Below are 13723 nucleotides of genomic sequence, written 5' to 3' on the forward strand. Positions count from 1 at the left end.
TTGCTCTCGGCGTTTGCCGGCACTCGCGAGCCATGTGTGGTCCTCCACACACAAAACATACCGCTGGATGTCTCTGGCTTCCCTGCCTGTTCCTTTGATTTCCCGCACCCCGCGGTGGCTGTCTTGGTGAGCTCTGAAAATGATTAGTAGCTTAGTAGCAACCTCTAGATTGGTTTCATGTCGTTTCAGCGGAAAATTCAGCTGACTTGGTGTCAAGAGGCACTACACCCGAAGTTCTAATTCATTCCAATTTGTGGTGGCACGGCCCTGCTTGGTTATTTGACTTTAATCTACCTGCTTCTCATAAAGACTATGACAGGCCTAAGAATTTGAACCAATATCCTGAACATCGTAAAATCGCCACCGTGCTGACTGCAAGCACCAGTAATTTCGATATTTTTAGTACATTCTCAAATTTTACAACTTTACAACGAGTTGTCGCTTGGTGCTTACGTGTTACGTTTTAGCGCAAACTCTAAGTCTTCTAAAGATAAGCGCCGTTCTGGATGTTTAACAGTACTTGAACTCCAAACAGCCACTTATAAGTTGATAAGTTTAGCCCAAAGACAAGTTTTTTCTCATGAATTTAGTGCTCTTCAACAAAACGTAAATATATCAAAAAAGAGTAAAATTCTAGCTTTGAATCCTTATTTGGAAAACGATCTAATCAGAGTGGGTGGTCGTCTCCAAAACTCAGAATTTTCTCACGACAAAATTCACCCAATAATTTTACCTAATCACCATCCCCAAATTGATAAGCAGTTTTTTTATCATCATAAAAAAACTCCTACATTGCGGACCTCAACATCTTCTTTCTTCGTTACGTCAACATTATTGGCCTATTGGCGCCCGCAATATAGTCAGACAAATTGTACACTCTTGTGTAAAATGCAGACGAGTAAAACCAAATAAGTGTCAGTTTTTAATGGGATCCTTACCTGCTCATAGGTTCAAGGCTAAGTTTCCATTTGAACATACCGGCGTCGATTATGCTGGTCCTTTTGTCGTCCGTGACAGAAGATCAAAACCCTTTAAAGAAGTCAAATGTTATGCAGCGATATTTATTTGTTTTTTGACAAAGGCTATCCATATTGATCTTGTGACAGATCTTTCAACTGATAAAATTCTTACAAGCCTTTAACCGTTTTATCGCCCGTAGAGGTAAACCTAGACTTGTATCATCCGATAACGGAACTAACTTTGTCGGTGCTCGAACTAAACTCTCAGATTTGTCAAAATTCATTTCAAATGAGAAAAATCAAAATAATATTATCAATGCTATCCATAACTTGGGAATAACCTGGAAATTCATTCCTCCTCGCGCTCCTCACTTCGGAGGGTTATGGGAGGCAGGGGTAAAATCCTTTAAAGTACATTTACGTAAGGTAATTGGTTCTCAAGTTTTGTCATACGAGTATCTCGCTACAGTTGTGATTCAGATAGAATCTGTTCTTAACTCTCGCCCGCTACATCTTCTTTCCCCCGATCCTACTGACCTAAATCCACTAACTCCTTCTCACTTCCTGATCGGACGACCATCTGAGGCTATCCTGGAAGAGGATTTAAGAGATCAACCTTACAATCGCTTACAAGCGACTTCAGAGGCTACACCAGTTGTTTTGGACTCGCTGGTTAAATGATTACATTTTGGAGCTTCGAATGAGAAGTAAGTGGAAGGAGAATTCCTCATCGACAGTACAGTTTGGAATGATGGTAATCGTCAAAGAAGACAATCTTCCACCTTTAGCTTGGAGGTTGGGACGTGTTCTCGAAGTCCATCCTGGGAAGGACAGCATCGTGCGTGTTGTGACCGTACAGTGCGCGGAAAGTGCAATAAGGCGTCCGGTGACGAAAATTTGCCCACTTTTTATAATGACTCTCAGCAGTCAGAGCCTGATTTCTAACTAAGTTATGGTATGAGTACGTTGAAAGACATTTAGTCTTTCAAGGGGGGACTATGTTAAGGACCTAACCTTTATCGGTAGTCTTCCGCGAATTAATTTCGGAACGCAGCCCAGTGTCCAGAACGGAACGCGCAGACTAGACGTAGCCTAACAAAATTTCATAACAATGACTTACATTCTGACCTTTAGTGAACTCTCACATGGTTAATTTTAACTGGTCTTTTTTACCCCAAAAAACGGGGTTTGTAGTTTGTAAAATAAATAAGTGTTAGTAAAGCTATGGTTTAAAATCATTAATATATTAATACAGTTTGCTAGACGCAGGAGTTTCAATTCAAAATACAAGAAGTAAAAACATCAATCGTCTACATTTCCTCTTTGCATTTCAGAAGTACTTCTGAAAAATTTGATGTCTCCAAGTCAACAGCATGGAGTTATGTCCATAAAATTACATCATTATTGTTGAAATTGTTACCGAACTACATTAAGTGGCCTGCAGGACAAGGATTTTCAAAAACAATAGGTGCTATTGATGGGAGCCATATTCCACTAACTCCTCCACAAAAACAACAAATGTCATATTGCAACAGAAAGACATTTTATTCTATTATATTACAAGCAGTATGTGCCTCCAATTATATGTTTACAGACGTGAGAAAATTTAACTTTTTACCTGTCTGTTCTTGGTGCATACATTGCCTAACATATATCAGCCTAAATTTCAAGCTAATTTTAATAATTCTGTTTGACTGAATTCTATGAATCTGTTTAATAATAATAAAATACTGTTTTTTTACTGTTTTCAGAGCGTGAATTGAAGTAAAGCCTAGTGGCCACTGTTATATTATTTATGGTTTAATAAGACTTTATTGTAAATGTAGGTTATCCAGGAAGCCTCCATGACGCCAGAGTTTTTCGAAACTCGTCACTGAGCCAAGCAGTAGAGGAAAATGTAGCGCAACTCTTCCCATATGATATATTTTTGCAGATTCTGCTTATAAAAATACAACCTATGTTATAACGCCCTATAGAGATAATGGTCATTTGACAAGAGTTCAAAGGCAGTTCAATTTTAAACATTCTTCTACACATGTCTATATTTAACAGGCATTTGGATTGCTGAAAGGAAGATTCAGAATTTTGAAGCATGTTAACATATACAGAACTGAACTTATCCCAACACTAATTGTGGCTTGTTGTGTATTACATAACATTTGTATGCAAAGAGGGGATAGTATTGAAGAAATGTTGATGCAGCTGGCGATCTAGCAGAGTCACTTTACTCTGGAAAAGACAACTGCGGCTTAGAGAAAAGATATAAAACAGCTAGACTACTTTTTAAAGATTAAGTATTATGGTAATTTAAAAAAAGGAATAGATGAGAAAAATCCCAATAAAAGTTCTTTCAAATATCTATTTTGGTTTTTGTTCTTTTAAATATTTATTGTTTCAAAACTTCTATTAATTCTCTAAAAACTGCCATTTTTTCTGCATGCCGTTCAGCTGCATCTTCCGTAACAACTTAACCCATTCTGGCTCTACTTAATTTTCTCTCTTCCTCTTTATCTCGCTTGTGGGTGTATCAGCATTAACAGTTCTTGGTGACTACAAAAATAGAAATAGTTTTAGTTTTAAGAACTACCTCTACATAACATTACTATTGCTTAGAAATTAAAATATTCTATCTTACATCAGGAAGTGTATAATGTTTTTTATATTATTATTTCATTTAGTTGGTTTTTTTTATTGTTATACCTAATTCGTTTACTGACATCAGTAACTTCTTCTACAACTATAGGATCCACGTGACGGTATTGTTTTTTAACTTCACGGTTACCAACAATTGCTACAGGTTGTACCTTAGGATCTTTGCCAAAGAGTCTATTGAACTGTTGAAAATATGGCCATGTTTTGGTACCCCTGCCAGTTTTGTTATTATTGTCCACAATTCTTTAATAAGTTTTCTTAAAATTGCGAAATTTTAAATCAAACTGCTCTCCAGTAAAATTATATCCACTTTCATTAACTTCTTGGGCTATCATTTGCCATATGGCTTTATTTGTCTTCTTACCAGTATTAAAAAATCTCTTTTTATTTTTAAAACAAACCAACAACAGTTTGATAGTTCGATCACATCACTTCAAACTTTCGTTCGTACTTCCTAAAAAGTCAACGTGTTTTAATTTATGTTTTGTGCTGATGCTGATATCTGTAAAGTTGCCATTAGCTTATCTGCCATTGTGTCATTTTCATCTTCAGTTTCATCTTGTTCTTGGAAACTCTGGGTTTCTTGTTCCTGAGCATCCAGATGTTAAATGTGTTAAAAATGTTTTATAATATCCGCATACTCTCCCTCCACCTCGCAAACAGAACATATTCCAATATCCATTTTAATTTAACAGGTCAATCTCATAAGTTAGCTAAACTGAGGAACAAACGGACAAACCGACAAATCGTCAAGCATAAACTAATTTTTGAGGTTATGATTCTAAATTTTAACGGAAAACCTGTCAAAAGTCATTTTTTTCTTAATTTACCGGCGGAACTTCTCGATCAATAAATCATAAACCGGGTATATATATTCGGTATATGGGCAAAATTTCAGAACGGCAATAGTTAACAAAAACAATTTTCGAACGCTCTAAGTTAAACAGGTATCTACCGGTAAAATATTAAGTAAATGCCTAGTATGTGCAACTCAAAATCCAAAATCCCAGTCGTCCCGAATTCTGCAACCCGCACCGGGTTCGTAAATTAATTAAATAGTAAACCATTTCCTAAATTATAAAAAATCGCGAGTGCCAAACCAACAAATGTAAGTATGATTTAATTGTTGTCATATTTCGTGCATGTAAAAGGTACTGTTTGAAGTGTTACTTTGGGAATTATGTTTGAATGTTTTATTCCGATTCGCTAAGTTGATTAACTAACCATTTTGTCGATTAGTTTTAACTGTTGTTTAGTTATTAAATTATATTTTTCTACCAAGTGGTTTGATTCTACCTTGTTTCAGAGGTTCTCGGTAAAGGCGTTTATCAAAGTAATAAACGCACGTCTCGTTTAACTTGTTACACATACTATCAATATACTCCACACATACACTATCTATAGACAATATACTATCTGTAATCCAGCGCAAAGTCTACAGTTTAATTTTCAGTCAGTCAATCAGACTACTACTAAGTTACTGACGTCCAACTGATACCCATGTCCTTCCGTATGCATACGTTCGGCTATCAAAAGGTTACTTCTGTCTTAAACAATCCCAATTGGATAAACTCTTAATTCTGACTATCTAAGGTGAGTGACAGTTAGTAAGTATATTGTCGCAGATTCCAACATTTACATACCTATCGTACTATACACCGAATAATCGCGTATGTCAGCAAGTCTAGTAGGAATCTGGGTCAATCGACGAGTATTTATTCAGCAAGGCTGGCCATCTAAAGTCACTGGTCTCCGGGTCGGTCGGCGAGCAACAGTCTCTAACTTGAAGTGGTGGGACGGCTCGCTACCCTCTTAGGATCCCAGGCTGATAAGAGAAGGGTTCTCTCGCAACTTGAAGTGACCGTTAGAACCCTTAACCCCAGTTGTTCACTTGGTCTTTTGGTCACATCGTACAAGAACACCTTTGCGTGCCCCTTTACGGTGTAGCTGAAGGACTAAAACCCCCACTCGTCTCTCCCGAACTCACATGCGCTCTACGACAGTTACGGCCGTGTTGGCCCTTTTATTCTGGGGGTAAGAATAACCCCTCTTAAGTGTATAGTTTACATTGTTTTATAATAAACGAGGCTTGCCTGTGACCTAGGTTGTTTCTCTACCATCCCTCACTACGCACCCCTAAACGTGACATGGTGGAGGCGCTCCATTCAATCCCCGTCTAGTAATCTCCATATTGGTAGACACACCCTCGCAACCCAAGCCACTGAAGGCGAAGGGGAAAAAAAAGGAATGAATAGAGGGAAATACAACCTGAGGTCAATAAAGCCAGACAGCCCGTTTGAACCGAGACATAGAAGCTCGAGTGTGGGGGATACACGAAGACAGGAGCCAGAGGGCCTACCTGAATACATCACCCTCACTGTAGTGAGACAGAAAGAAAAAGCAATAGTTGAAAAGAAAGAAGGCGGACAGGGGGACAACGAGGATACAGAAAGCGAACTCGACGTAACAATAAGAGAGAAAAACTCACCCCCGGTAGCACAAGCACAATCAGAGAGATTAGAAAGCAGAAAGAAAGTGATAATAGGCACCAACGCCATGGCAGACGTTACAATCTCCACTGTAGAGACAGGAGAAAAAACACCCGCACTACCCCAGTTCATCAGCCCCCCAACTTTCAACCCCTGTACAGACTCAGCACCAGTATTTATAGCTACCTACGAGCGAATAGCGGTGGCTAACAACTGGAATGATGCCTTAAAAATACTGTACTTTCACTCCTTCTTACAGGGGGCTGCAAACATATGGTACAGGGAATATAAAGAAACTTACCCCGACAGTAATTGGCACCATATCTGCCAGGCCTTTAAAATCGAGTTTAGTGACGGCGACATCAATTCACGGCTACTCTCAAAAGTGCGGGAAAGGAAACAAGGGTCCCTGGAACCAACAAAAAACTACTTTTACGACCTAAGGGTTCTATACGAAGAGTACAAGCAAGTGGTCGACCTTGACGAGTTCCAAGAAATTTTTCACAACGGCCTAAGAGACGAATCCAGAGCAAGATACTACTGGCTCACGCATTTTCCCAACCGGGCCCCTCGAAACTTGGATGAAATAAAAATGCTGTGCATTACAATGGATAACGCTCCTGTAGAAACCACCCCACCACCAGCATTTAGACCCCAGCGCCAATTCGAGTACAATTCAGCTCCCAGGCAACAGTCAAGCTACGAAGTGAACCGCCCCTATCGAGAAAGAACCCCGCCACCACCCAGAAGGACGTACGATACAAGGCGCACGCCCCCGCCAGAAAGGCACTACGTCTCCACAAGAACTAGAGACAATAAACCCGCGTGCTATTACTGCGGGAAACCAGGGCACTTTGCTGCAGTCTGCAGAAGCAGGCAGCAGTACCCAAACGCCAGGGGGTGGCAAAACTAAGCCCTGTCACCCTCTCCACTCAGGGCCCAACGTGCTGCAAAATTCTACACATCAACGCGGTGGTGAACGGTTACTATGTACCAGTAATTATCGACACAGGTGCAGAGTTAAACATAATAAGCCACCACCTCACAGAGGGGGTGTACAAGCGTGGCCAACAACCTACCCTACTACTCACAGCAGGAGGACAAAGAATAGCTAGTCTAGGAGAGACATGGGCATCTCTTGAACTTAGGGGCAACAAAGTAAGAAAATTGAAAGTGAAAGCGACAGTATTGACAGGCCCACCCCAACCTTTGATATTAGGGATGGAATTTTTAAGGGAAATGAAGGCCTCCATATGTTTAATAATGAACACGCTCAGCTTGGCACAAAACATGATTATACCACTAAGACAGAATATAAAAAGCACCCACAATCTTAAATTAGAGCCAAGACAGGAAAGCAGCATACGAAGCTGGAGAGAAGTTTTCCGAGAAATGCCCGGATCAATTTTCAGCTTGCCGAGCAACATTGCATGGACCTTTACGTGCTCCACAGCGCCAAGCAAAGACAGAGGAGTTGGAAAAGCCATTAGAAATTACCTAGCGGAAAAAGAAACAGGCAAAATAAGCTTAGGCAGTACGACCAGCTTTCAAAAAGGAAACAGGCACGTCTTACAGATGGCAATAATAGGAAATATTGGCGAATGCACGCCCGCCCAGACACTCAAAAACTGCTGCACTAAATTAAAAGAATGGAGAGTACGGAACGGTATCTCTAACATAGCCATCCCGAGATCGACTGCCGCAAATAACAGAACCGACTGGACAGAAATTAAAAATGCACTCTACGAAGAATTCAAAGACACAAACTTAACGTTATGGGTCTCTAAAGATAATAACCCGCGGCCAAAACCCCATAAACTGAGCAAAGTCAGCTCATGGGACGCCCTGCCGTACTTTGTAAAGGACGAAGAAAACATGGCTGAAAAAATAAGAATGTCTGAAGATTGCGTCCTTAATCCAGGGGAAAAGAAAACAGTAAAAGTTGAACCTCAGCCCCCAGGAAACGACAAAAAACTCATGGTGCCAAACGAAGGGTGGTTGGTCCGCAATAACCTCTTGTGCAGCTTAGATCAGGCCGGAGAAAAAATCACGGTAAATCTGACAAACATAGGACCCACAAATAGAGTAATTTTCAAAGGCACAACGATAGCACAGTTAGAAGCTACAAATGAAGCCACCTCTATACAACGTACAAAACTGAAGAGGACGTAGTGACACTAGACGACCATAAGTTTGATCACATCGCAGAAAATGAATTCAAAAAGAAGCTGGAAAATTTGCTAACCGAATATGAAGACATTTTTTGTAAATCGCCTAGGTACATGGGAAAAACACAACTCATAGAGCACAAAATAGAAGTCACGGAAAATAAACCAGTCAAGTGCCGCCCTTACAGAGTATCTCAAACTGAGCGAGAAATCATTCTCACTATGAAGTGTTGTCAAATACAGTTTAAATATATTATTTAAAGTCAAAGAAATAAAATAAAATAAAAAATTAACTTTACCATTCTATTTTTATTTTTTTTTCCTTTGTTTATTGGGTCTTCTGTCTCACACAAAAAAAGGTTTGTTGGGAAAATGGAATTTCGCACTATTTTCAACTAAGTTGAAAATAACATTAACCTAGTCGTCCCAACACAAGACCACTGACTTAGGCTCGATCTTGTTACCTAAAAACGCTGACGTTTCGGTGGAAAATCTACCACCGTCTTCAGAGAATCTAAAAAAGAAAGAACACAACGGCAGAACACAGAAAACAACAACTTAATAAATATTAAACCTGATAATGTTCAATATGGAACTCTGAGAAGGGTTTTGTCAATAAAAATTGACATAAATTTTGACTTTTGTCATTCCAATAGGAAAGGTTATCTATTGTTGTAGTGAAGGTGGGTTTTATAATGAAAACAAAATTACAAGAAATTTCAGTTTCGTTTGATATGACCAAGTGTTATCTCCTCCTCTAGAATATTTAACCAAGTTTGGTCAATATTAATAGAGGATGTAGCAATACATACATACAGCGTGTTACAAATTCGATGCATTATTGCTATCTCAGGAACTGTAGTAGATCGAGGTTTAGTTAAATGAAGACAAACTTGAAAAAAATGCATCAAATTTGTAACACCCTATATGCGACTTTATATATTTACACGACGTTAAAGCTTATACATATAGTAAACTAAAGTTATTTTTACTATAAAATATATTATAATTAAAGTTCTGTCACATAAAAGTACAACATTGTAACAATATTGGTGTCGTATTGGTGTGTAAAATTAATTGTGAACAATTACCGTCGTAATGGAAATTATGTTTTCCTTCTACTTATATTTATATCGAACAGTATACACATAAAATAAGTATACTGTATCAGTGTAATATACCACTATAAGCACATGCACTATAGATATATTTATAACTTCTACCATCTAACTAAAATCCTTATTACCGACGGTAATTTTAAGCAAAACTGACTGAATACTGAATACTCTGAACAGGGAACACAAGTTTCAGGCAAGGGAAAAGAAAATGTCGCTTGATTTGCTAAGATGCACGATGCACGTTTTGTGGTTATAGGTATGTATAATTTTTGCAAGCTGTACTTATCGTTGGCGATAATTGGTACACTTTTTTCACTTAATACTGAGTTACTAAAAAAGTAGCCCAAAAAATCTGGTGCCGATGTAGGCTGCAAATCAAAAAAACTTTGTGCAATTTGCACAAGACAAAAGCTTGAGCAGCGTACCTTCTTTGTGTTCACGAGATTACGACGTTTGCGGCACGTTCCACGTTTGCCGTTTGCCCCTTCCACCTTCCACCTCGGTCGACGCGCCGTTACCCGCACCACCTGACAACAGAGATGAAACATGCGCGGCGTTGTCATGTTGAACTGTTAGTATTAGATTAATACTAATCCCATAATATTTAATTCGCTTTTCTATTAACATGACATTAAAAAATATATATTTTAAGCATTTTAGTTATTATGTGTAATTTTGTTTTAGTTTATTTTATAATATAATATGCTAAACGTGTAGAAGTATTAAAAATACTAAAATGGGGTCATAAACCATATGCGAATCTAATGTTTCTAATATATACTTCTTAAAACTAGTTACTTAAAACACCCAATAAGATAAAAAAAAAACATTTTTTAATCACTAGTTTTTTTGTAAATCGACAAAAATGAAGGCTATTTTTTTGAGCCACTCCTTGTCGTGACGTCAACATGGACTGTGCAGTACGTCGTTACTCAATTCTTAATTTTTCTTCCACGTGGTTATTCAAATACTATATGACAAAAAAGGAGAGCATATTGTTTCAGTTTTAAGGAGAGAGAGAACAATACATCGTACATCAAAGTAAAGTCACTGAACGTCAAACTACTTTGTCAACTGACAGATGTACGTCAAAACTCAAACCTAACCTGTTGCCTGTTGCCTGTTGATTTTTGTTTGGTCTTGGTCTTGCCATTCAAAACGTGTTTCATTGCTTTTATTTTTAATTGTTCTTTAAACCGTTAATAATGGAAAAAAATTTTGTCAAAGCTGATTCCGATAATTTGCCTACAGTGGACGTTGAAATGATAAACAATTTCTATCTCCATCACACCCAGTTTTTAAGTGTGGAGTACCAAAATGTTAAAACCAAAAAGTAAGTAGATCATTCACATTCTTTAACTATAAATTAAAGTATAATTTTACCATAAGAAATGCAGTTTAACAACTTAAATAATTATTATTATTTAAGTTGTGTTGAAGCATTCTTGATGAGGTTTATTATAAGTTTTATTATGTCCTTGTAATCAAAACAAATAGTGAAAATATGCATTTCAGATCCATGAAGGAGGTATATGGAGATAATGCAGTAGGATATGTGCAGTTAAAACGAGAAGGAAAACAATGTATTGTAAAAGCACAAATAACACCTGAACATAAAGTGTCAAAAAAGGCATACAATGTTGAAGTAGCTATTGATGAGGAAGATGAAAAAGTACTGTCTTGTGCATGTAAAGACTGTGCTGCTTCTGAAGGTCACTAGTCTTATTGCTCATACTATAAATAAATGCATTGTCTTTGGTTTTGGTTTTTACAGGTGGATGTAAGCATGGTGTGGCATTTCTTTTATGGTTACATCGACGTAGTGAAGCACCATCAGTAATTTCAAAAGAGTGTTACTGGTTACTGTTAAAAATCTGCCTTATCACAATTTGGGAAGGCAAAAAGTGATCTACATTCTTTACTAAAAAAAGATTTACCTTCTTTACCATTAAGGAACTCCCAATATGTTAGAGATGTTGTCTGTAGCTTACCAACAGCTAAAGGAGGAATATTCGACATTGAAAAGGCTCAATATTCTGGAAATGACCTGAGTATTTATCAGTTGTTTTTAAACTATAGAATTAATTGTAAAAATGTGAATGCTGATGACTTCATAGAATACATAAAGAATGTTATGACTGAAGAAAGTTGTGTAAATGCAGAGAAATTAACCAGAAATCAAAGTAAGGACAGTCTATGGTACGAGTTGAAGTTTGGAAGGGTGACAGCCTCCAGGTTTTATGAAGTATGTCATTGCAAGACAGCAGAAGGGTCATTAATGGAGAAAATTATGGGTGCGTCAGCTCTTTTATTAACGGATCCTGTCATTTGAGGCCAAAATTTGGAAGCACTAGTCATCAAATAAGTTGAAGCAATCAGGAATATTAAAATTAAGAAAGCAGGGCTTTTCTTAAGAAAAGATATTCCCATATTTGGTGCTTCCCCAGACGGCATTACTGATACACATTGTGTTGAAGTGAAATGTCCCAGCAAAGAGAAAACCAGGGAATTGTATGAAAAGGATGGCATCATTAAAAAAAAGTTTTTGGCCCAGCTTCAGCTGCAAATGTACATAACAAACAGAGCTAAAGGCTTGTTTTGTATTGCTTCACCAAATTTTGAGGTGAATAAAGAAGTTTCCATTTTTGAAGTACAACTGGACAAAGAAATGTACTGCGAGATGATTGAACAAGCTACACTGTTTTGGAAAATGTTTATATTTAAGAGTTTATGTAATATGTAAATATATATCAGTTTTCTATTCGTTGTTGTATTAAAAAACATAATATATACTTATAATACAAATATATAACCAAAAATGTTCAAAAGTTAGAGCATAAAAAATTACATGCAATTTTATCATTTTGTAAATCAAAATTCTGCAATACACCAGCAATTTTTGGTACAGTTTTAACAAAAATTTTTCCTACTCTCACAGCACTTATTCCAAAATCATTTCCTAATCTAATATACACATCATCTAATCTAATTTTTTTTAATGTTATTAAAATATCAACATAAGAACTGTCAATCCAATTTGATAACATTTTAACTAAATAATGTGGTAAACCTAAATAAAACCGAGATTGCTTTTCTATTAACAAAATACTAGTATTTTTTCGAGTTTCTTTTGTCACTATTGAAGAACTTGTTTTATCACTTTCCGATGCCTGTTCTGACAAAGTAATAGAGCTTCTAGACGACTTTATGAAGCTGGAACTAGAGGAAGGTGAACTTGAAACAGGGCTTGATGGTGTATTTCTTACAGGTAAAACTGAAGCAGAGATGATTGATGTTGATGTTCCTACTGATCTTGTTTTTATCAAACCTTTTGTTGTTGTGGTTTGATTTTCCATTTGTGGTTTCACTTGGCATCCCACATTTATTGGTACTGCTTCCACATAAAATACTCCAAAGGGTGAGGACTGATACATTTTGCTAGTTGTAGCCTTTTGTGGAGTTTTTTCTTCATCTTCAAATAAGACTCTCTTAACCTACCGATTTATTGTTGCATACATCCCCAGAAATATCTTTGGGCAATCAGTCGTATAGTCTCGGCTGTGCCTGGATGTGCTCGCTCGGGTACGTCGTGGTAATTATATATAACCCTGTCCACCATGAAACGGGGAACAACCAAGCGGTCTCCTCCTGGAGCACGCTTCCATAAAAGTGCCTCGTATGTGACAAATCGTTGAGCCAGTTTACGTTGTGATGGTGTCCTTTCACCCTCTGCAGTTCTATGGATCTCCAGTAGCGTATTGATTGTTCGTTTAATGTGTCGAACTCGCGATTGCGATTGCGCTACCTGCTCGAATAATTGATCGATTGTGATCTGGCAAGCCTGAGGCTGCGCTGGACTTTGTTCTACTTCTCCCGTTGGAGGCAACAATCGATCATTATCTGGTGTTCCTGAATATTCGGCATTTTCCGGCTGTCTGGATAGAAAGTCTGGTAACTCATTCTGAGTTCCTGGCACATGTTCTAATTTGAACGCAAACTCCTGAAGCAATAACGCCCAGCGTGTTAATTTCGCTCGCGTGTCCTTGAATTTATGTAACCACGTTAACGATCTGCTATCCGTTCGTACGATAAATGGACTGTCTTCCAGGTAACCCCGATAAACTCCGAGGGCCCACACAAGTGCTAAGCACTCTTGCTTGTTAACATGGTAATTGCGCTCAGCCGCTTTAAATTTGGCACTTGCGTGTGATATCAAGTGTCGTTTGCCGTCATATTCCTGGTATAACACGGCGGACATGCCTACCGCGCTTGCGTCGGTTTGGACGATAAAAGTTTGCTGGAAGTTGGGTCGAGCCAAGGGTCTGGCTTCAGCCAGG

General features: G+C 38.0%; 2 long non-coding RNA genes across 3 annotated transcripts; one reads left to right on the forward strand and one right to left on the reverse strand.

Moving 5' to 3' along the window:
• Nucleotides 1-817: 817 nt before the first annotated feature.
• On the reverse strand, nucleotides 818-8701 carry LOC145731803 (uncharacterized). 2 transcript variants are annotated; one of them, XR_014178882.1, is made up of 3 exons: nucleotides 8568-8701; nucleotides 5255-5832; nucleotides 818-3509 (listed from the first exon to the last, which is right to left on the reverse strand). It is a non-coding gene; the product is annotated as an uncharacterized LOC145731803 (long non-coding RNA). The 2 variants fall into 2 exon arrangements; XR_014178881.1 differs by lacking the exon at nucleotides 818-3509 and adding an exon at nucleotides 4575-5199.
• A 1808-nt stretch (nucleotides 8702-10509) lies between these two features.
• Nucleotides 10510-12149, forward strand: LOC145731866 (uncharacterized). Its single transcript, XR_014178900.1, has 2 exons — nucleotides 10510-11098; nucleotides 11161-12149. It is a non-coding gene; the product is annotated as an uncharacterized LOC145731866 (long non-coding RNA).
• The last annotated feature ends 1574 nt before the right edge of the window (nucleotides 12150-13723 follow it).

Source organism: Ips typographus, linkage group LG7, assembly GCF_016097725.1.
Source record: "Ips typographus isolate SLU linkage group LG7, UJ_Ityp_2.0, whole genome shotgun sequence".
NCBI classification, from domain to species: Eukaryota; Metazoa; Arthropoda; class Insecta; order Coleoptera; family Curculionidae; genus Ips; species Ips typographus.